General features: G+C 41.9%; 2 long non-coding RNA genes across 2 annotated transcripts in view; both read left to right on the forward strand.

Moving 5' to 3' along the window:
* Positions 1–25,000, forward strand: part of LOC122540576 (uncharacterized) — a 124,084-nt gene that overhangs the window by 67,189 nt on the left and 31,895 nt on the right. The window lies entirely within an intron of this gene.
* LOC148142238 (uncharacterized) lies at positions 1,203–12,809 on the forward strand. The gene is made up of 2 exons (XR_015752036.1): positions 1,203–1,368; positions 10,508–12,809. It is a non-coding gene; the product is annotated as an uncharacterized LOC148142238 (long non-coding RNA).

A 25,000-nucleotide genomic window follows, 5' to 3' on the forward strand; every position in this document is an offset into this window, starting at 1 on the left:
TTTTGAAAAAGGATAGGATAGCAGGGGTGGCACGGTGGTTAGCACTGCTGCCTCACAGCGCCAGGCACCTGGGTTTGATTCTAACTGCAGGTGACTGTGTGGAGTTTGCACATTCTCCCTGTGTCTGTATGGGTTTCCTCCAGGTGCTCTGGTTTCCTCCCACAACCCAAAGATGCAGGTTAGGTGAATTGACCATGCTAAATTGCCCATAGTGTTAGGTTCATTAGTCAGGAGTAAATGTAGGGGAATGGGTCTGGGTTGGTTACTCTTCAGAGGGTCGGTGTGGACTTGTTGGGCCAAGAGGCCTGTTTCCACACTTTAGAGAATATAATCTAATCTTCCTTTTTAAGCAGTTCAGAGAATGTCCATTGATTCATTTCTGCAATGAAGGGTTTATCTTATGAAGAAAGATTGGATACTAGAAGGATGTCCCATCATATTGATACTAAGGGGTAAAGTTTAAGAATGGAAGGTTTCCCTTTTCAAATGAAAAGGACAAGAATTTTGTTTCCTCTGGAGGTTTTTAGTCTGAGGAATTCTGTTCCCTAAAAAGCAGGGGAGGCTGGATTATTGGATTTATTCAAAGCTGAGTTAGATAGATATTTCATAGATAGGGGAGTTGAATGTTATAGAGGCAGACATGAAATTGGTGTGGAAATTTGGGGAAATGATTGCACACTTGAAAAGCTTGGAATGGTCCATATGGTAGCCAGATCTGCCTAACTACCTGCGGAACCTGGACTTTAATCCAGTCCTGAATCTCCTGGAGCTGCAGTCAGGTTAGACTTGCATTGAAAATTTTCTGTGATATTGAAATGGGAGTTAAATTTAAGAAATGCATTTGTTATTGTCCTAGGAATAGCGATTGGAGGAAAAAAAACCATAATGGCATTACCATGTGTGAGAATCTCTTCACGAGTAAAATATTTGAGATATAAATTTTTAACAGGGAGAGAGAAGTTGGGTTTCAGTTCAGTACAGTAATAATCATAAAGCAATTCCAAGGATTTCTTGTTTTATCCGCTAAATATATTCTGAGCATATAATTTAAGGTTTAGAGTAGGAGCAGTGAATCCCACGTTTAATTCCTTTGGTTTGGTGCCCTTTGCAGTGACATCTGGTGTGTTTTATAATGATGCTGTTTGTGGGCTGAAGGATTATGCAATGCTTTGTGTTGAATAAATTGCAGCCACTCTCATGTTCAGACTTTTACATCAGCATCAATTCAGCATGAAGCAGAAACGGAGACTGTCACTGGTATTGCTGGATTGACTGCCCTCATCTTCCCATACAGTGAGGCATCTGCACAAGAAACATTGTTTTGCACCCAAAACAGCTGATGTACCTTCTCTATCTCTGAACAGACAGGTAAATAAATGTTGATTATATATGGGAAAATAAATCAAAATACATTTAGTTACCCAATGTCTAATTATATTCCTAAAGAAACAGACTGTAATAGAATTTGTAATGCTTGCAGGATGTATATCAGGTATTGTACAAACAGTGCACAGTTTTAGTGTAATGTTTGTGGTTTAAATCATACTGATTGTATAATGTACTATATATTTTATACTGTAGTGATTATGTGTGTGTGTTATGTGCTGTTTTTTACATAGTGTAGTGTAGCCCTTGTGTGTATGTGTTACTGCTGTTCAGAGATTGCAACCATTATAATGGGGAGCATAGACAACAATATAGAAATGCTGCTGTGCTGGAGTTGCTATCTTTGGGGTGCGACATTAAACTGAGGCCCTTTTGACTTTCACAGTTAAATATTTGTTTTAAAATCCCGTAATGTTATTCCAGGAAGAACGAGGGAGTTCTCCCAATGCCCAGGCCAATATTTGGCCTTCTCTCAAAAGAACTGCATCAAGCAGCCCGATTCTTTTATCTCATTGCTGGTTTTGGAATCATGCCAGATACAAATTTGCTGGTGTGTTTTCCACGTTGCAGCAGTGACAATATGTCTCATTGGCTGCAAAGTAAATTAAAATGTCCCAATGTTGTGAAAGGCACTATATAAATTCAGTTCTTTCCTTAAAGAATAATTTGACAGCAGTGACTCCTTGCTGTTTGAGATTAGCAGGTAATCTACCTGATGGGGAGGAGACCACTGTCGCTGCAGGCAGATCCTTGCTGTCTGCCCCAGTCCTACAATTCTGAGTTTTCTGTGCACCTCTAAATGCACACAGTTCTGGTCACCACACTACCAGGAGAATGTGGATGCTTTGGAAATGGTAAGGAAAGGGTTTACCAGGATGTTGCTTGGTATGAGGGATTTTAGCTGTGAAGAAAGATTGAAGACTGGGTTTGTTTTCACTGGAATACAGGAGGTTGAGGGGCGACCTGATAGAAGTTTATAAGATTGTGAATGGCATGGATAGAGTAGAAAATCTGAGGCTTTTTTCCCAGGGTGGAGGGGTCAATCACTAGGGGTCACAGGTTCAAGGTGCGGGTGGACAACTTTAAAAGAGATATGCAAGGCAAGTTTTTCAAGTAAAGGTGGTGAGTGCCTGGAACACACTGTTAGAGGAGGTGGTGGGAGCAGGCACAATAGCAGCATTCAAGAAGCATCTAAACGAATATATGAACAGGACGTCATGAAGTGGAGACGCCAGTGTTAGACTGGGGTGTACAAAGTTAAAAATCACACAACACCAGGTTATAGTCCAACAGGTTTATTTGGAAGCACTAGCTTTCGTAGCGCTGGTCCTTCATCAGGTGGTTATGGAGTATAAGGTTGTAGAGTATCAGAACAACCACCTTATGAAGTAGCAGGGCTCTGAAAGCTAGTGCTTCCAAATAAACCTGTTAGACTACAACCTGATGTTGTGTGATTTTCAACTATGAATAGGAAGGGAATAGAGGGATATGAATCCTGTAAGTGAAGACAGTTTTAGTATGCAAGGGCAAATGGGGCAGCACAGGCTTAAAGGGCTGAAGGGCCTGTTCCTGTGCGGCATTGTTCTTAGTTCTAGATTCTGGTGGCAATGCCTTCAACTGCTTGGTCTTAAACACTGAAATTCACTTTCTAAACCCCTGTGCATTTTTGCTTCTCTTCTTGCTTTAATATCTTCCTTTATAGCTGCTTCATTGACCAGGGCTGTTTGTTTACCTGTCCTAATATCTCCTTATCTAGCTTGGTGTCAAATGTTAATTGATAAAGCCCCTCTGAAACAAGGAAACTATGCAAATGCAGGTTGTTGATATTACAGAACACCCTCCAAAGGTTAGTCTGCAATGTCAACAAGTGAAGAAGCTTCAAGAATGAATGAATGGTGTTAATCTGGGTAAACAATGGGAAACTGTAACAGATAAATTCCTTATCACTGAACCACTCACTGTCTCTCTTCTTCCTGAAGTTGTTGTGTACTTTTTGCATTGTTCTGTTAATTACCAGTTGATGTGATGTGAAAGTGAGAACAAAAAGGTCTTTCTAAAACCTCTCCTGCACTCCCGGTCGCAGGCAACAATCTACATTCCATCTGCAAAGGCTTTTGTCTCCCTTTTTTCCAATGAAACACCCCTTTTATTGCTGCCAGAGAGAGAACCTGACTACTGCATGATGTGGAGGAGCAGTGTTGGGCTGTGGTGGACAAGGTTACAAATCACACAACACCAGGTTGATGTGTGATTTGTAGCTCTGACTACTGCAACAACTTATAGCCTTCAATGTAGTCATTCTTCCAGTTGTCCATAAACAGAATTTGATTCCAAACCACCAAATGAGATCTGAGGGCTGTGGGTCTCGAGGCAGATTTTAAGAGATTTTTTAAGGGAGAGGTAGAGAGATTTATGAAGGGCATCTAAGTTTAGGAACTTGGAAGCTGAATGCATGGTCACCAGTGATAAAGCAATGAAATTGGTGATGTGCAAGAGGCTAGGTTTGAAGAGTGTGCATATCCTATAGAATTCTAGGCCTAAAGAGTGCACTGTCTGAGGTGCTGTCTTCCACATGAGCCATTCAATCGATATCTATTCTGCCAAGCATGCATTGGATTATTTTGAAGATAAACAGGAGAATCCTAGCTATTTTAAATCTCCAAAGCAGCATCACAACACTGATTATCTAGACATTATCATTTTGCTGTGGGATCCTGCTGTGCTCAAATTGACTGCTGAGTTTCTACATGTCAAAGGCGACCACATTTCAAAAGTATTTCATTGGCTGCAAAGCTGTTTGGTGCCTGGTGGTCATGAAAAGTGCTATAGAAATGCTAATCTTTATTTATTTAAGGAGGGGGTGTTACGAAGGAAATGTTGTTAAAAATAGGGATGAGAACTTTAAAATCAAAACATTGTTTAACTGGGAGCACTGTAAATCAGCAAGCAGAAGAGTGGTGAGAGAAGAAGACTGGGTGAAAGGTACAGAACCATAGACTTCTATGATTTGGAGATGCCAGTGTAGAACTGGGATGTACAAACTAAAAAATCGCACACCAGGTTATAGTCCAACAGGTTTATTTGGAAGCACTAACTTTCAGAGCACTGCTCCTTCATCAGGTAGTGAAAGAGCAGCGCTCCGAAAGCTAATGCTTCCAAATAAACCTGTTGGACTATAACCTGGTGTTGTGATTTTTAACTTGATACACTTTTACAGTACAGTGGAGGCAACCATAACTGCACACAGTACTCCAGAAGAGGCCCCACCAATGACCTGTACAATTGTTATTACTTGTTGGCTGGTTGTCAGTGCTGTATTATGCAAAACTTGCAGCCAATTTGTAGAGTTCCTCAAGCAGAAAAGAGATCAATTATCAACAAACTTGTTTTAGTGACGTGGTTTGAGTGATAAGTGTACCCACAGGATAGCAGAGAGAATCCACTGCTCCTCTTTGAGAGGTACGATAGGAACTTTGGTACCTGAAAGGGTTGGCAGGGCCTGTTTGATGGGCCCATCGACAGTGCAGCAGTCCCTCAGCACTACACGAGGGCTGTCAACCTGGGCTTTGTGCTGGTGTGAGGCACTAACTGACAACCTTATGTCTTGATGTGGAGGTGTAGGTGTTGGACTGGTGTTGAAAATGTCAGAAATCACATGACACCGGGTTATAGGCCAACAGGTTTATTTGAAATCACAAGCTTTCTGAGCATTACCCCTTTGTCAGATGAAGTGAGAGATGCACAGAATTTAAAGGCTAAGAGATCAAGGGCAGAGAGATCAAAACATTATTTCTTTACAGCTTAGAAGACTCTGAAGGGGGTATCTTAGAGAAATGTATAAAATCATGAGAGGCATGGATAGGGTGAACGCACTCAGTCTTTTTCCCAGGGTTGGGGAATCAAGCACTAGAGGGCATCACTTTAAGGTTAGAGGGGAAAGAATTAAAGGGAACTTAAGGGACAACTTTCTTTATACAGAGGGTGGTATGTATATGAATGAGCTGCCAGCGGAAGTGGTTGAGGCATGTACATTAACAGCATTTAAAAGGCATTTGGACTAATACATGGATGGGAAAGGATTAGAAAGAAGGATATGGACCAAGCATATGGAAGTGGGGTTAGCGTGGGTGGACATTTTGGTCGGCAATTGGGCTCTGCTGATGCCTCAGCTAAATATGTAATCGTACAGACCTGTATATACGAATGATTACTCTGTCTCTGTATACCAAGAAATGGAATGTTTACGGATATATAGCATGACCAATTGTACAGATCATCAAAATATTTTATGAATAAAGTATATTTTTGAAATTAAAAAAAATTTTGGTTGGCACAGACTAGTTTGAGCTGAAGGGCCTGTTTCCTGCTATAGGACTCTCCCTCTCTCCCCCTCTCTCTGTCTCTGTCTCTGTCGCTATCATACAAATGGTGTGAATGGAGTTTCAAATAAGAAGTGTCTGTAGGTGATCAAAAGTGTCAGACGGTGTGAGTAAAGTGTCAACAGCTGAATAACAAGTGAAGGGATCACCTATGATCTGATTAAATGAAACAGAGAGATAATCACAAAAAAATTAAAAATAAGGTGGTGCTGGACACAAACCAGATGTCTGGAATAACATGATAGGTATAAGAGTATCATGCTGAGGGTCTAACCAAAGTAACAAGTTTTCCAAGACTGTACAAGCTGCACCTTCATCTCCCTGTCACATTCCTAGCTACCTTCCCTCCTGCCCCACCCCTGTCCCATTTATCTCTCAGCACCCTTGGCCCACAAGCCTCATTCCTGATGAAGGGCTTATGGCCAAAATATCGATTCCCCTGTTCCTCAGATGCTGCTTGACTGGCTGTACTTTTCCAGCACCACACTCTCAAAGCTGATTAAGATAGAGAGATCATAACAATTTATCAATGTATTGGTGTCAAAACAGAAACAGAACAGTATGATGGAGTCACATGTAGCATGACACGAACCCAAGATCACGGTTGAGGCTACCTTCATGGGTACGGAACTTGGCTGTCAGTTTCTGCTCAGCAATTCTGTATTATTGTGTACCTTGAGGGGACCTTGGGTTCATGTTGCGTTACATGTAACCCTTCCATACTGTTCTGTACCAGTAAAATCTTTCTTACTGTCCTGTTTTGACATCATCACCTTGATAAATTGTTATGATCTCTCTACCTTAATTAGTTTGTACAGTTTTGGGTTGCTTGTTACTTTGGTTGGACCCTCAACATGTGACTCTTATACCTCTCATGTTATTCCAGTCATTTGTTTTGTGTCATCACCTTATTTTTATTTTTTTGTAATTATCTCTCTGCCTTATTTAATCAGATTATAGTCATCCCTTGTTATTCAGCTGTTGACACTTCACTCACACCGTCTGACACTTTTTATCATCTGCAGAGACTTATTATTCAAAAATTCACTCATACCAATTGTATGATCTTTTGATTTCTCTGCCATTGATCTCTCTGCCTATAAAGTCTGTGCCAGCATGCTTCTCTCTCACTTCACCTGACGAAGGAGCTACATTCTCAAAGTTTGTGATTTCAAACAAACCTGTTGGACTCTAACCTGGTGTTGTGTGATGTCTGACCTAATGACTGCAATGTGACGATGCTACTGACTGAGCCACATCTGACACTGCCCAATCTGCTGTGCCAACATCATCAAAGACTCTCCCAGCTGGTAATGCTGCCTTCCAACTTCTTCCATCAGGCAGAAGATACAGAAGCTTGAACACAAGCACAAGCAGGTTCAGGAACAGTTTCTTCCCAGCCATTATTAGACTGATGAATGGACTCTCTAACTTCAAATAACATTGATTTTGTTAATGTTGATCTTGCTTTGTGCACCTCCTGCGCAGTGTAACCTATATGCCTTACTTTGTCTGTGCACTCTATGATCATTTTCTCCTTGTTAGCTATGATCTGCCTGTACTGCTAGCAAAACAAAGCTTTTCACTGTACTTAGTACACATGACTATAATAAATCGAATCAATCTTGGGTCGAGATTGAAGTTGTTAATCTAATTGAAGACAATACTTGGGCACACCACTAGATCTCAGAGTGACTCCTACTATAATGTGCCCATGTTTGGGTATTGGTTGAGATCAGCTTTGATCATCAATGACTATTTTCTCTTTCTGGTGGTAAATCTCAAAGGATATTGATGACCAATGAGACAGATTGTGTGTTTTAACTTTAATTTACCACATTCTGAGCTCCTGACCAAATCTACATCAAAGTCTCCAGATAAATTGTGTAATATTAATTTCAGTCACTTACAGCAGTGTGGAATCTGGGCATAATTTACAGTAAAATGACCCAATTATTTCTGTTTTGCTTAGGGGCAATGTTAAACAACATGTGATCTAGCCGAACAACCTCGTACCATTCACTGGGTGGGAGATGTAAAGGGACCAGTCCACACCCTCTTTCCTAAACAAAACCTGACCGTGTTATAAAAGGGAAATGACAGAGTCTGCGGGGAAAGTGCACAGAAGATTTAGAAGGCGAACATCAGTAATGCATGGGCAATAATGTAACAGGAAGTGATTGACAGGCTAAATTATTTTCCGTTGAAATAAGGAGGCTGCGGGTCAATATAAAAAGAATCATTATAACCGTGAAAGGCTTTGATAGCATGCATACTGAGAGAATGTTCCCACTTAGAGGCCATCAGTATAAGATTGTTCCCAAGAAACCAAAAAGGGAACTTAGAAGAAACATTTTTACCTCGAATGATGAGAATGTGGAACCTGTGACCACAGTGGTGAGTAGTTAGACAAACCGATGAAGGTGAAGGGTTGGGCAGCATGGTGGCTCAGTGGTTATATTGCTGCTTCACAGTACCAGGGACCTGGGTTCGATTCCAGCCTCAGGCAATTGTCTGTGTGGAGTTTGCATATTCTCTTTGTGTCTGTGTGGGCTTCCTCCCACAGTCCAAAGATGTGCAGGTTAGGTGCATTAGTCAGGGGTAATTGTAGAGGTTTGGGTGGGCTACTTTTTTGGAGGGTCGGTTGGGCTAAATGGTCTGTTTCCACACTGTAGGCGTTCTATGATTCTATAAATAGAGTATTCTGATGGTCGATTTAGATGAGGAAAGATGGGAAAAGGTTCAAATGCAGTAGAAGTGCTAGCATGGGCTGAATATTTTGTTTCTGTTTCTACCACCTGTACATCCACTGAAATTGCTTAGTGTGAGGCCCATGAGGTTGGGAAAATGATCAGGGAGAATCTCATCCTGCATCAAAGACACATACAAGCCTGGTGCTGCAGAACCGTAACTTAACTTCCTGCCATTGTCTCGGTACTCTCATTGGTTTTAAGCCAAGTGCCTTTGAAAAGCTCCACAGGGATCAAAATTCCCATTTCCTGTTATTTCTGATTAAGTAATATCAAACTCCTTTTTTGAAAAAGAGTAGCTCTGTCACCAATTCTGTATTTAACTCCCAGTGAATATCAGTTTCTGACTGTAGACCATTCTTCCAACTCCATGGAGTACCACAGGGTTTTATTTTCTGGTAAATGCTCCTGAGATTTTTGGAATATATTCCAGACCTTTCAAAAATAGATAAGGTTTGGGAGCGGGAAAGAATTAGAATTAGAATCCCTACAGTGTGGAAACAGGCCCTTTAGCTGAACAAGTCCACACCAACCCTCCGAAGAGTGTCCCACCCAGACCCATTCACCCTGACTTATGCACCTAACTTACACATCTCTGAACACTATGGGCAATTGAGCATGGCCAACACACCTAATCCACACATCTTTGGATTGTGGCAGGAAACCAGAGTACCCAGAGGAAGCCCACACAGAAACAGGGATAACATGCAAACTCCACACAGGCAGTCACCCAAGACTGGAATCGAACCCAGGTCACTGGAGCTGTGAGGCAGTAATACTAATGACAGAGCCACTGTGCCACCCACCTACTGTGCTGCCCACAGAACACTGAAGGAAAGCTTTGCCTATTAGAATGTTTTAAAATCCATTTGTAGGCTCATTCCTTCTCTCTATCTATAGTCTACTTCAGCTCTCCAACTCTCTAAACTACCTGTGATGTTCCAATTCTGACCTCAGCTTGAATTGCTTCTCCTTTGTTGACTGTTCCTTAGCTATCTGGGTCCTAAGTTCTGGAATTCTTTCCACTTGTCTGTCTGTCTGTCTCTCTCTCTCTCTAATCACCTTTCTACATTCAGAGGCTTGTGGATATTTAAGAATTCTCCACTCCAATAAATGTAGGTGCTTACTCATTGGATGTATTTGAGATAGAAATGGAGTGATTTCTGGATATTTACCACACATTGTGGGAAACTGCAATACAGCCATGATCTCATTGACGGGAGGAAGAGGCTCAAAGGGACATGGAAAGACCAGCTGTTTGCCTTGATGCAGTTTGGTTAAGAAGCATCGGACACTGTGAAGTAGGCACACTGTGCATTAATTGTCAATAGCGACAATATTTCTATCATGCTTTTCAATATAATAGACCACCCTGAGCCGATTCACAGACCATAATGAGACAACAGTGACACTGAGCTGTATGAGTTATCCAGACAGATAAGCGAAGGCTTAGCCATAGCGGCAGGTTTTAATGAACATCATAAAAGAGCATGAAGAGAAGTTGAGGGGAAAAGGAATTTAGGAAGTGAATTCCAGAGCTTGAGAAGTGCTGAGTTTGCTTGTTATAGGTTCAGCTTCTATTCCCAGACACTTGAGTACAAACCCTAGGCTGCTATTTTTGCTGCAGTGGCTATCTTTCAGGCAATGTTAAATTGAGGCTGCATTGGCCCACTAACCTGCACTTGAAGTGCCTGTACTATCAAAGTTAATTGTGTCGGAGTTTTACCTTTACTTACATACTTTCCCACAATCAGTTAGAAAGTAAGGAGATTCCTTTCCTTATCAAATGGAAAGAACCTTGACATTTAATTCAAACAGGAACATGGGAGTTAACCCTGATGTCCTGTTAAATATTTAACTTTCAATCAATGTCACTTAAACACATCATCTGGTCATTATCCCATTGGTGTTTGTTGGATCTTGCTGTGTACAAAATTAGCTCTTGTTTTATCATTCCTTTCCAGCATGGCTGAATTGGTCTTGCTTTTTCAGAATTCAAGTGTGTCTCCAGGATTTGACCTCCAAGGCCAGGACAAGGTTCTGGAGTTACAGTATGGAAGATGCATCTGCCTAATTCTCAACATCAAAGTTTTTTCAATTTGATAAGGAGAAGACTCTCCTTACTTTCTAACTGACTGTGGAAAGGTATGTAGGCAAAGATAAAACTCCTACGCAATTAACTTTGATAGTACTGGCACTGTGCCTGGCTGGCTAGAAACTCTCTCCCCCACTTTGTTTTCTGAAGAATCTAATGGCCAGTGTTCCGGGGAGAACAAAGAAAGCATTTCAAACTCACTCTGAAGCTCTCCTTGAGACCTGGCAGCATTGACCTTAACGACCGGGAGAAGTTCACTACCAATTATTCAAAAAGACAACAGCTCATCATCAAAGCTTTGAGTGCAATGTCTGAACAAAGACACAGAGTGCCAGCAGAGAAGGAGGCAAATTCACCCGAGATGTCCTATTCCACATCTCCAAAGACCTGCAAGTGGGAAATAATCTTGCTCTACTCACAAAAGACCCGTGGCAGGAATGGACAACTCTGAGTAACATAAAACCCTAAAAAATCAAGAAACTACCAATGAATGAACACCTTTGAGGAGAAAGTGAGGTCTGCAGATGCTGGAGATCAGAGCTGGAAATGTGTTGCTGGAAAAGCGCAGCAGGTCAGGCAGCATCCAGGGAACAGGAGAATCGACGTTTCGGGCATAAGCCCTTCTTCAGGAACACCACCAGGGTGGTCTTGTCAGGTGACCATATCCAGGCGGAGGGCGGCTGAAAGCAGGGGATTATGCAATGAAACTCCCAGAAAGACATCCAATCAGAGATATATTGCTGAGGGCTGAGACAAGGGAGGGCTCCTGGTCATTGAAATATATGCATTGGTGCCTTTTGGAGAGTGAGGCAGAGAAATGAGGAATGTTGGTCTTTGCCAATTGGGTCTTAACTGCCTCAATTTCATCATAACGCATCCTACTGTTCCAGATGGAGAGGCTTTAGCTAATAGCTGAGATTATCCACCAAACACTGCAAGAGATTAACATTTCATGTATTTATTGTGGTAACAACTGTGGGGAAAGAGCAGATTAATTAGTGAAATGACCTGACTCACTGCTTAGAAATGAGATTGTCATTTACTAATGATTTGATTTTATGGCAAAGCATTTTGATGCATTGTGTGATGTTGTTTTATTGTCTGGTGCATTTCCTCTCACCTAAGTAAACCTCTGGTGCAAAGGGTTATGCAAGGCAGCATCCAAGGAGTATTCAATCTATATTGTCTGGAATGGAACAAACTCTTCTGAAACTATTAAACAACTCCTGATTCATCAGATAGGTTTCAAGAAGCCAGTAGCCCATCAGCTCCTCGTGTGGACTCCATCTTGTGTTGAGTTCTCCTGATGCTTCAGTTCTGTTGTAGGTATATGGCATAAGTTATGGAAACTTTCAGACTGGCCAGCTTTACTAACTATTTGTAACTTGTCCACTTCCTTAAGGAACAGCAGGCATCTCCATGACAATCACTTGTATCCATGTTGTGTAGTAAGGTCTCACATGCAGCAATGAGATAATGGCCAGATTGTCTGTTCTTTGGCATTGTTTAAAGTAAAGTATTGTCCTGAGTATAGAAGTGCTCCAGAGACCAGTCATGCGTGTGGTGCTGAAAAAGCGCAGCAGGTCAGGCAGCATCCAAGGAGCTGGAGAATCGATGTTTCAGGCACAAGCCGTTCATCAGGATTCCTGGTCCTCAGATGCTGCCTGACCTGCTGTGTTTTTCCAACACCACACTCTTGACTCTGAACTCCAGCATCTGCAATCCTCACTTTCTCCTAGAGACTAGTCATGCCAGACTTGAAGCATTAATTCCGTTTCTGACTTCTGTCTTTGGTCATCTTCACCTTCGGGAAGGCCACAGCCTGGTGGTATTATTGCTGGTCTGTTAATCCCTGGGCAAATGTCTGGCACCTGGGTTTAAATCCCACCACAGCAGATGTTGGAATTGAATTCAATACAAATCTGGATTAAGAGTTTAATGAAGACCATGAATCCATTGAGATTGTTGGAAAAACCCATCTGGTTCACTAATGTCCTTTGGTGAAGAAAACTCCCATCCTTACCTTGAAATTGTTGACTTGGTTTAGGGTTCAGGTCTGTGTGATTTGGAACCTACAACCTTATGTCTCAGACAACAGTGCTATGCCCTTAGCCCTGGCTGAGATACCTTAATGAGTTAACAAAATACTGACAACTGGTGGAAAAAGATAAAAAGATAAAATAAAAAGATAAAACACTGGTTTCTCTCTCCATTTTAAGTGGAAGTGTGGCGGATTGCTTCAGGAGTTTTGATAGTTAGCCAATGGTAACAAAAGGCCTGTCAGAATAATGTAAAACTAAATAAACATCTCCTTCATATAAAAGCCCAGATTTGAAGCAGAATCAGTGTAAATCCTCTTAAAGTAGATTATTTATCAACTTTAATTGTATGAGTGCTGGTGTAATTTGCAATATCGTGTTGCGTTTTGAGATTGTGAGGTCAGAAGGTTACTTTAAAAAGTCAACAGAGACTTTTTAAAAATCTTATCAATGGAATTGAAGTGAATGCAAAAATCAGTGATTAACTATTAATTTAATTTTATGACGTCTAGCCAGCAGAGTTATTTATCACTGTCCAGTTTCATTCTTCTATTCATGTCCCAGAGATGAAATCACATGCCATGTGTAACTATGGCACAGTCAGGCTAGATTATTGAGGGGGGTTGAGAGCACCAAACAATTCAGTTACAAACTAGGAGACAGGCTTTCAAACATTCAAATAATGGAAGGTAGAACTTGTCTATTTTTCCATTGCTACATTTGAAAAAAGAATTGCAAAATAAGAGAGCTTGGGGTTGTGTTTTGTGCCAAGCAACTGATGAATCCCATTTTGAGACCCTAGGTTGGGTTATCAATTCAGGAGGTAAAAACAATGACTACAGACGGTGGAAACCAGATTCTGGATTAGTGGTGCTGGAAGAGCACAGCAGTTCAAGGCAGCATCCAAGGAGCTTCGAAATCGACGTTTCGGGCAAAAGCCCTTCATCAGGAATAAAGGCAGTGAGCCTGAAGCGTGGAGAGATAAGCTAGAGGAGGGGGGAGGTGTGGAGAAAGTAGCATAGAGGACAATGGGTGAGTGGGGGAGGGAATGAAGGTGATAGGTCAGGGAGGAGAGGGTGGAGTGGATAGGTGGAAAAGGAGATAGGCAGGTAGGACAAGTCTGGACAAGTCATCGTGACAGTGCGGAGCTGGAAATTTGGAACTAGGGTGAGGTGGGAGAAGGGGAAATGAGGAAACTGTTGAAGTCCACATTGATGCCCTGGGGTTGAGGTGTTCCGAGGCAGAAGATGAGGCGTTCTTCCTCCAGGCGTCTGGTGGTGAGGGAGCGGCGGTGAAGGAGGCCCAGGACCTCCATGTACTCGGCAGAGTGGGAGGGGGAGTTGAAATGTTGGGCCACGGGGCGATGTGGTTGATTGGTGCGGGTGTCCTGGAGATGTTCCCTAAAGCGCTCTGCTAGGAGGCACCCTGTCTCCCCAATGTAGAGGAGACCGCATCGGGAGCAACAGATACAATAAATGATATTAGTAGATGTGTGAAGTAAAACTTTGATGGATGTGGAAGGCTCCTTTAGGGCCTTGGATAGAGGTGAGGGAGGAGGTGTGGGTGCAGGTTTTACAGGTCCTGTGGTGGCAGGGGAAAGTGCCAGGATGGGAGGGTGGGTTGTAAGGGGGCGTGGACCTGACCAGGTAGTCACGGAGGGAACGGTCTTTGTGGAAGGCGGAGAGGGGTGGGGAGGGAAATGTATCCCTGGTGGTGGGGTCTGTTTGGAGGTGGCGGAAATGTTGGCGGATGATTTGGTTTATGCGAAGGTTTGTAGGGTGGAAGGTGAGCACCAGGGGCGTTCTGTCCTTGTTACGGTTGGAGGGGTGGGGTCTGAGGGCGGAGGTGTGGGATGTGGACGAGATGCGTTGGAGGGCATCTTTAACCACGTGGGTTGTCAATTCAACGTAGTTATGGAAGTTTTTTTTGTTGCATGTCTGTCGAATACCACAATGCACTATTCACACCCTTCTCTTCCCCATCCCACACTCTCCATTGGCCATCTCTGACACACTTGTTTCCCATGGTCAATCAGATTCCTTGTTACAGAAATTGCTAGAAAAGCTCAGCTGGTCTGGCAGCATCTGTGGTGAGAAATTTCTCTCCAGCAATGCTGCCAGATCTGCTGAGATTTTCTAGCAACTTCTGTTTTTGTTTCTGATTTCCATCATCCGCAATTCTTTTGGATTCCTTATTAGCCCAATGATTGAATGTTGAACTTTTGGAAGCATAACCTATTATTCCCCCATCTCCAATTTTTTTTTATAAATGAAGGAGCTCAAACCGTTATGATTCCAGCCGAAATTATTACCGGACAAATCAGATCTCAGACTGAAATCTAGCTTGATAGATCATTATTTTTATTTTTATTTTAACAAGGTGGTCTTTTATTGAAAGTATACACACAATACTGCAGAGCTAGTTTTAAGAATGAAACAAGTTTATTATATAAAGACAGACTAATCAAAACTATTTACATATAACAGAAATTTAAAGATTTGTACATGCTGGGAAAATATAATCCCATTAATCCCAAAATCATTCCTTTACAGTACTCACATCAAAGAGCGTATTCCCTGCTCTAACACACAAATAACAGATGCGTCAGTTCTTGGTTCTAAGACTCAGCCTCTGCCTGGATCTTTTATACGACTGAGCATAGACTTTCTCATCTTTAAATAACCCATTCTGGGCATGAACTTTTAATTTAAACTCCTAAATTTAGGGAATCTATTTCGTCACAGTTCTAAACCATTTCCCTCTTTTTAGGAGCAGTGATTTTCACATCCTGCTTTAACCAAGACTTTGACAAATTAGCCAAACTGAAAACCTAAAAGCTTTTTCCAAGTTCTGAATGTTTCCCTGATCAAAAAAGAAAACACTGTTTCCAGAACGTTCTCAACTGACAGCCTAATGTACTACACTGCTATGTTCATTCATAAACTCTCTGAATGAAAATAAAGCCTCAATACACATCAGGAACTTTCTCTTTCACACTGGTTTTAGAAGAAATCACTGTGGATGCAGAAATGATTAGAAGTTAAGCATTAAACCCTGTCAGACACATAAGCCAAAACCCACATACCACTAGCTTTAATCTAAGCTAAATGACGTTAAAATCTCAGTAAATCACAAACTCTATTTCACAAAATAATGAGAACAAAACACATAAGATTAATTTAGGTTAATGTCCTGGTCTTTTCTTGCAGCAGTGTCCAGGAAACTAATCTGCAATTCCTGGAGAATCCAGGACAATCCTGGAGGGATAGTAACATTGCACAGGCTGCCCCAGGTTTAAAAAAATTCTGAAAATAAAAATCTTCTATTCATAATTTTCTGGGATCCTTGCGGCCATTAAATTACCTTTGAAAAATATGCCAATTTCATGTCTAATGTTGACAGCTAGTTGGCAGCAACGAGAGAAATAGCCATTTAATTCTGCTTATGGTGAAAGGAAAAGAGTTTGCTCAGACTCTCACAACTGTTACAATTAAGATTGTACATCTGCCTCAGTGAGCTGACGGCTTCTCGATTCCCACACTGCAGTACTGCATGATAATGCAGCTTGAATGAGAAGCTTTAGCCTCTGGGATGGAGTTTGAATAATCCTCTGACTTGGAGATGGCAGTACTCCCAACTGAGCTGAGCTAATGCTCTGGGTTTCTGTCTAAACCTTTCCTACCAGGCTTTATTAAGTGAAAGGAATTGAAAGTATGGATGTTTTTGTTTCAGTGACACAGGTTATTGGGGGAGACAATATCTCCAATACTATTGCAGTTTTGGTCTCCTTACTTAAGGATGGATGTAAAATGCATTGGAACCAGTTCAAAAGAGGCTAACTAGATTGATAAAAACCAAAAGAACTGCAGATGCTGGAAAGTTCTGAGGAAGGGTCGCTAGATCTGAAATGTTAACTCTGATTTCTCTCCGTAGTTATTGCCACAGTTGCTGAGCAGTTCCAGCAATTCCTGTTTGTATTACCTAGATTGATACTTGGAATGAATGGGTTGTCTTACGAGGAAAGACTGGCCTTGTTTCCACTGATGCTTAGAAGAGCGAGGGATGATTTGACTGATGTGCATACGATCCTGAATGGTCTTGACAAGGAGGATGGGGAATTAATGTTTCCTTTTGTGGGTCAGTTCAGAATTACAGGACACCGTCTAAAATTTGAGATCACTCTTTTAGGACTGAGAAGAAGTGACAATTTTTTCTCCTGAAGGAGCACTCTGTCTCAGAAAGAAGTGAATGCGGCTTATTGACTATTTTTAAGGCAGATGTGGGTAAATTCTTGTCAGACAGCGATGTTGAAAATTCTTGAGGGTTGATGAGAACGTGGAATTTGAAATGCAGCCGAATCAGCCATGATATTATTGAATGGCAGGTCAAGCTCAAGGGGCTGAATGGTGTACTAATGGCTCCTAAAGTATGTTCCACGCAAATTTAGGAGCCAGATTTAATCTCCAGTCTGCTTTGGGTCATTCAATCATAGTGGATGGATCAAATGAGTTACAGCCTCTGTGCTCTCAGATGAGGGAGAGGGAACTGGAGCTGGAGTTGATTGTCATCCAGTGACCTTTTCAAGACAAAGAAGAGTGAGGGCAGAAATAGCTGTAATGTACCACTACCCTTGGTTAAAGGAACTACAAATGCATTGGAGTTTCTGCAGTGTCCTGAGTGCTACTTTCTAACCACACATTGAGTGTCCCTACAATCAAAAGGCTGCAGAAATTCAAAAAAGCAGCTCACCACAAATTCTGAAGAGCATTTAGTAATGGGTAATAAATGCTGGCCGAGCCAGTAATATTCACATTCCTGAGCAAATAAAAAAAACCTGAGTTTTTGGCACCAACCTGAGTTTACATTTTCGAGAGCGGCTAGCAAAATGAGATGATGTACCCTTGTTCTCCAAGGAGTCAGTATTTCAGGGGAAGGTAGGACAACTTAGAATTCAGTCAAAAATCACACGGCACCAGATTATAGTCCAACAGGTTTATTTGAAATCACAAGTTTTCGGATCGTTACCCCTTCACTTCACCTGACGATAGGGCAATGCTTTTGACTTTTGACAACATTGGCACATCCACATCATGGCTACCATTGCAATTCTGTGACATCTCTTACCACCACACAAGATCTCAAAACCCTTCTCAGCCGATGAAGTCGGTTTGGAGAGTAGTCAATGTTTCAATGTTGGAAAAATAGTTTCCAATTTGTGCAGAGCAAAATCCCACAGCGATGTGGTAATGACTCGATAAGATATCTCTGTAATGTTTGCTGGGGGATAAAAGTTTATCAGGATCCCAGGGAGAGCATTCCTCTTCTTCTGAATTCTGGCAGTGGGATTTTTTTAATGTTGACCTAACAGGATTAATGGGTTCTCAGTTTATGTTTTAGCCTCTGAGGTGGAGCTTAAACAATTCTCTGACTTGGCGATGGCAGTACTCTCAACTGAGCTGAGCTAATGTTCTGGGCTTCAATCTAAATATTTCTTAACTGTCTCACACAAGCTTCATTAAGTGAAAGGAACTGAAAGTATGGATGTTTTGTTTCAGTGACGCAGGGTATTGCAGGAGGCAACATTTCTAATAATGTTGAAGTTTTGGTCTCCTTATTAAAGGAAGGATGTAAATGTATTGGATGCAGTTCAATTCACTCCAAAGAGTGCAGCATTCCCTCTGTATTACATTAGAAAAGTTAACCTTGATTTTGAAATTAATTGTCTTGGCTTAAAAGTGGATCCTCTGACTTGAGGTAAGTATGCTACCCATAGAAGTTGTGTCCATGAAAGTTAGGAAATGGATTGTAACTGGAGAAGGAAAATAAACCCTGAACTGATTCAAGTTTGGAACCTGGAACCGCATTGTTTGTGCCTCTGATCTCACGCATTTCATGTCACTGGGGAAACACCAATTGTCTTGGAATGTTATCTTGGAGTGGGGATGCTTGAGGAAATATAAATGCATTCCACCCCCAACCCTTTCCCACTGCCATCTCGAAACTTGGAGAACAAAGTAGAAGAGTGCTGGAAAAGAATCCTTGTTCTTTGTTTGCATCCAGAGTGCCTCCTCTATGTTAGCTTCTAATTAAGAGCAAAACCAAATCATCCCCATTTCCCCAAATTGTATCAATTATCAAATCTGAGGGGTGGTGCTAGTGCCGGTGAATTTGCTACAGGAGCTGGAAGGCCATGCTGAATGCAAAATGGCTGAGGTGGGGTAAGGGGCTGGCATGGTTTATCTTGCAGAGCAGAAGGACACACAGAAGCCTTGGCCTACAATTAACATCGCAAAGACCTCAAACCACTGCGTCCTTACAGGAGGAGGAGGTCAAGGTTCAGCTGGTAATGGCTGCCAAGAAAGAGTGATGTGATAAGTCGATTTTCTCCCTCAGCTTTGTCTTGACAGGGCATTAAGAGTCTCATTTGAAATTGGATGACATTGAGTGAAGAAATCAGAAGTGTAAATTGAGAAGGGAATTTTTCTCTCTTTTTCAGCTGCAATATCAAGGTCAGAGAAAAAAAAAGCAAATTATTCTGAACCTTGAAGAAATGGAATCATTACTTTGGTGAGCCTGTGTGCGATTAAAAAGATGAGGCTAATAATAATTATGAATTGTCCCAGTGGATATTAGTATGCTGCACACATTCAGTTCAACTCACTGATTACTGCAGTGCTATGTTTTTCCTACAGACTGCAAAACATTTTTTTAACTGCTGTTATAAATTTTTCTCCAGTATTGGTCTTTTATGATTCTCGCTAGGCTCTGATACCCACAGGTACTGACTGCAAGCCTGGCTCCAGTTACCATTTTTCATCTGTGAGTCTTCAGCAGATGGTGCAACACTCTACAAATACCTCACTTTTCTTACATAACAGCAGTCAGTGTACTTGAATGTAATTCACTGCAAGAGAAATGATTGGGGTGTTTTTGACAGCTGCTGTAAGACTGTAAACCTTTCTTTGTTTATTGATCATTTGTAATTCTATAAAGTGAGAAGTATAAATAGGCAGCTCAACATTTAGATTCCAAATAGTTGAGTTTTGTTTTTACATGGGGCTAATTTTTATGATCTTGCTTCAGAAGGTGAAGTGTTTAATTACGATGTAGATGATGAGTATCTTCATGAGAATGACACTGATGCTTCATAACTGCTGACTAATGGTGCGAGTGGATATAAAAAATCTCACCTTGCCCCTGAAAGAATGAAAATGTTCCTTGTCTAGCTGCCTGAACAAAAGGCATGTTAGAGAGAGAATGTCAGAAACCTCTGCAAATTTTGCTGTGATGTACAGGCTCTTAACGTGGCACCACCATTTATTTCTTTTTAAATCTTGTGTTGCTTTGAAGGTTTGAAGGGGTTAGTAAATGAATCATTATTATTCGGCTGGCTATTTATTTTCTTCCAAATTTCCCCTCCTCCGTTTCTCGACAGATTGTTCAATGCCAGAGTCTAAATCCATGAAGGTTGGTATTTGAGCTGTTATTCACTGACGTGGCCAATCTGTGTTTCAGAGCTTAGAACCAGAGCATGAAGACAAGGAGACGTTCAGCCCCTGGCTCCTGTACCAGTATTCTGATGGGTCACGGATGATCCTCGCTGTTATTCCACTTCCTTTATAGCCGTACCCAACACTGATATTCTTCAAGGAAGGAAATCTAGCATCCTCACCTGGTCTGGTCTATATGTAACTCCCAACTCACAGTAATGTGGTTGACTCTGAACTAACTGCTGAAATGGCTTAGCAAGTTATTCAATTCAAAGACACAACAGGATGGACAATAAACGCTAGCCAGTCAGTGACATCCATGTCCCACATGTGAATTTAAAAAAATTAGAAATTTAATGATCTCCAATGAAAGGAACAATCGTTTCTCCATCCCACCAGCATCCACAACCTTTTGGAGAGAGGGTCGGGTATGTAATTGTGAGGATATTGACAACTGGCCATTCAATCCAGCTCCAATGTGGATGCACAGGAATAGCAATGTAGAACATAAATCTCTCACCTCCCGTCCTCCCTGATTTCTCTGAGTTCTTGCAATAATGGTCTGCTATCTGTGCCTTCACACATGAACAAGTCCCATTCCCATATTGCCCATTGCCAGTAGATTTGCATTGGTTTCCAGTCAAGCAAAATTATCTTGTAAAAATCTATCTTATATTTGCAAATCTTTTCATGACTTCACCCTATCCTACCTCTGCCATCTCCTCCAATCTCAATCTTCGGAGATATCTGCACTCTTCTAATTCTGACTCTTGAGCATCTCGATTTTAATCAGTCCACTATTGGTGGCCATTTCCTGGACTCTGGGCTCTCAAATTTCCTCTCCAAACCACTCTACCTCACCTCTTCCTTTAAGACACTTCCTAAAACTTGGTCAAAAATGTAGGTGTTTTGGTCATGCAAATTAATATCTCCTTACATGGTTCAGTGTCATATTTTGGTTTATACTGGAACTGTGAAGCAACTTGGAATCTTTCATCACCTTAAAGATGCTGTGTAAATGCAGATTAGTGTTGAGTCTACAGAACTGAAATTGGCTATCCCATTCCAATTGGACTATACTATATTTAGCTCCTGAAGAACCTCTTGCCACCCCATTCACCTCTCCCCATCAACTATCCTTTTCTTTTCTAGGAACAGGAGTAGGCTATTCATCCTATCAAATCCAATCCAGAACTGAAGTAATGAATATGACCAAATACACAAAACCCCCCTGTGACCACCTAAATGGGAATTTATAGTCACTCTCAAGAGCCAACTCTTTCGTAAGACCACCCATAGGCATAGCCTCTGATTTAGCAAAATTAATCTTATACCCTGAAAAAGCGCCAAACGCACGAATGCATTGTATCAGGCAAGGCACTGAATCTGCTGGATTTGTCAAGAAAATTAGAACATCATCTGCATACAGCGAGATCTTATGTAATTTTGACCCCACTTCTGGAGCTGATATATTGAGATCCCCACAAATGGCCTCTGCCAACGGTTCAATCACCAACGTAAAAAGTAATGGTGAAAGGGGACAGCCCTTCCGGCTGCGCCTAGAAATATTAAAATTGCTTGATCGTACCCCGTTGGTAATGACCACAGTGAGAGGTACACTGTAGAGAACCTTTACCCATCTTATGTAAACTTCACCCAGAGCAAACTGGTCTAGAGTATAGAAAAGGTACGGCCCCTCAACTCAGTCAAATGCCTTCTCTGCATCTAAAGAAATCACCAATCCCTGTATTGACTGCTGTTGGCATGCTTGAATTACGTTAAGCAGCCTCCTAACGTTATTGGAGGATCTGCGACCCTTTATGAAACCCGTCTGATCCTCTTTAATAATAGAAGGTAACACAGTCTCCAGCCTTAATACAAGAGCCTTAGGAAGGATCTTAAAGCCACATTTAAGAGCAAGATGGGCCTGTATGAAGCACAGTCTTCCGGATCCTTCCCTTTTTTAAGGATAAGTGAAATATTGGCCTCTCTCAGAGATGGTGGGAGACAAACATGACTGTATGAATCATTAAACATATTCAGCATCGGGCCTGACAGTATACTTATAAATTCCTTATAGAATTCACTGGGAAGTCCATCAGGACCAGGCGCCTTTCCACTCTGAAGCTGCCTCACAGCTTCCTGCACTTCTGCTCTGATAATGGGGCATTGAAAAAGGACTGTTGTTCGGGAGTCACATCCGGGAGCTTCAGATCTCTAAAAAATGATTCCATTTTGGCCTGCCCCTCCTCACAATTCTCAGACTGATATAATTTAGAGTAGAATCTCTGGAACGCCACATCACGTTAAAATCACGTAAGGTTCCCAGACGCTTCCCTAATCGCTGTAATGGTTTGTGGGGCACTTCTCTTTCTGGCAAGGTATGCTAAGTATTTGCCTGGCTTGTCACCATGCTTGTATAACCTTTGCTTTGCAAAAGCCAGCTCCTTCTTTGCGTGAGCACGGAATTTAATGCAGACCGCAGTGCCGTAATCCTCTGTGGTTTGACCAACGAGGGTCTGTCAAAATAGACCTTCTCGGCTGCCTTCAACCATGCTTCAAGGAGACGTTGCTGCTCACTCTTCTGCCGCTTCCTACTTGTGGAATTTGAAATAACTAACCCCCTGGCATAAGCTTTGGCAGTTTCCCAGAGAACAGATGAGCTATCAACCGAGCCTATGTTGATGTCTAGGAATGCCCGAAATTCCCTAGAGAAATACTCCACAAACTTGCGGTCCATAAGAATAAAGGGGTCCATTCGCCAGTACCTTGAATCCACTGTAACATCCTTAATTTTAATCATGAGGTACACTGGAGCATGATCAGGGATGGCAATATTACCAATCGTACAGGATGCCACCAGATCCAGGGTTACTGCAGGGGTCAGAAAAAAATCAATCCTAGTGTGACATCTGTGCAGATTGGAGAAAAACGTGAAATCCCTACCTGTAGGGTGGAGACACCTCCTGACGTCCACCAATCCTAATCCCCCACACAAATCCAATAACTGTTTAGTTTGTGCAGAGGGTATCGAGGGACCTTTAGGCAACCTGTCTACTGAGGGGTCCATGAGGCAGTTAAAATCTCCCCCTATAATGGTGTGCCGAGACTTGAGACTTAACAGTTTAGAAAAAGCATCTACCAAGAATTTAAGAGGATGAGCTGGGGACAATAAACATTTAAAATGCCATATTCTTCCCCATTTATCAAGGCTTTAAGAATTACAAACCTCCCGTATGTGTCTTTAACACATGCCAACAATTTAAATGAGAGATTTTTCCTAACCAATATAGCCACTCCCCTACTTCTGGTATTAAATGATGAAAAATAAACTCGGTCAAAGCCATTCAGACTCAACAGTACCTTCTTCCTCTTAATTGGTGAGTGACTTCCCTTGATATTCCAGGTACACCATTTAATCAAATCATTAGCCATAATCTTCTGCAATTACATTTAAATTCCATAGAGGAGGAACCCAAAACACAAATTGCTGAGCCTTAGTGTTGCATGGTCCACCAAATATAAAAACTACATAAACTAAAACCACTACATTTAACAAACATACAAAATTATTAAAAATAAAAAACAACAAAAACCAGAAAACAAACCAACATATAAAGTGCCAATAGTGCTGAGTAGGGGAACTCACCCCCTGCCTGGAGGGGGCAACTACCCGTCCCGAACTGCCCATAAATAGGCATCTAACCATCTCAACCACCTTCACTTCTCCCAGCTAGTGCCGCATCGCAAGCACAAGCTAAAAAGAATGAACACCCCATAGAATATCAATATGAATAAAAAAAAATTCTTTTATAAAAAAAGGGGAATAAATACCCCACCCATCCTTTGGTATGTCCTAACTTAGAAATTTAAAATGTACATCTTAACCACCGCCAGACATAGTTTGAACCAAATTATTATCAATAGAGGTAAAAAAAAGGGGAAAAACAAAGCTCCAACCGGATTTCCTCCATTTATTTTACAGAATGATAAATGCATACCCAAGCAACGATATTTTAACTTAGGTTAGTTTGTCCACAAAGTCTCTTGCCTTCTCCGATGTGTCAAAGAGATGCATGGATCCATCTAAGGTGATCCGAAGCACTGCCGGATATCTCAGGGAGTACTGAATCCCAAGCTCCTTCAATCTTCTCCTGACTCCATTATATGATTTTCATTTCTGGATCACCGCTGCTGAAAAGTCCTGAAAAAACATGATCTTAGGCCCCTCGTAAATTAGGGCCTTTGGATCCTTCCCCTGAAGTCTGGAAGCCTCCACGACTCTCTCCTTATTCTGGTAATGATGGAACCGCACCAGGAAAGGACGAGGGCCTTGACCCAGACCCGATCTCCATGCTGTGACCCGGTGAGCCCTCTCTATCTTCAATCCTCTCATGCCAGTTTCCAAGTCAAGGATTTTCGGAAGCCAATCTTCAACAAATTCCGCAGCCGCTCACCTTCCTCACCCTTGGGCAGACCGATGATCCGAATGTTTTTTCTCCTGCCCCTGTTTTCAAGATCATCCACTTGGTCATGCAAATTACGAATCTGCGTCTTCAGGGTTTGGATCTCTTCCTTGAATGAACTGGCACCAGCTTCCACCACTGTGACCCTGTGCTCCACCTCATCCATCCTCTTCTCCAGGTCTCCCAGCTGCTGCTCATGCTTCTGCAGCATGAGAGAGATTGGAGCCAGCTTATCTTCAATCTGTTTCCCCAACGTCTCACGAGATTGCGAGACCTGGTTCACCAGGTCCTGGAGAGTAATCTGCTCTGAGGCTGCTGCAGGCTGAGCTGCAGGCCCGGCCTCAGATGCTCTCCTCCCTTTTTAGGCATTTCTGGACAGCTGAAAATATAGGTAA

This window comes from Chiloscyllium plagiosum, unplaced genomic scaffold, assembly GCF_037043375.1.
Source record: "Chiloscyllium plagiosum isolate Xiang-an unplaced genomic scaffold, Cpla_swu_hap1 HiC_scaffold_29, whole genome shotgun sequence".
NCBI classification, from domain to species: domain Eukaryota; kingdom Metazoa; phylum Chordata; class Chondrichthyes; order Orectolobiformes; family Hemiscylliidae; genus Chiloscyllium; species Chiloscyllium plagiosum.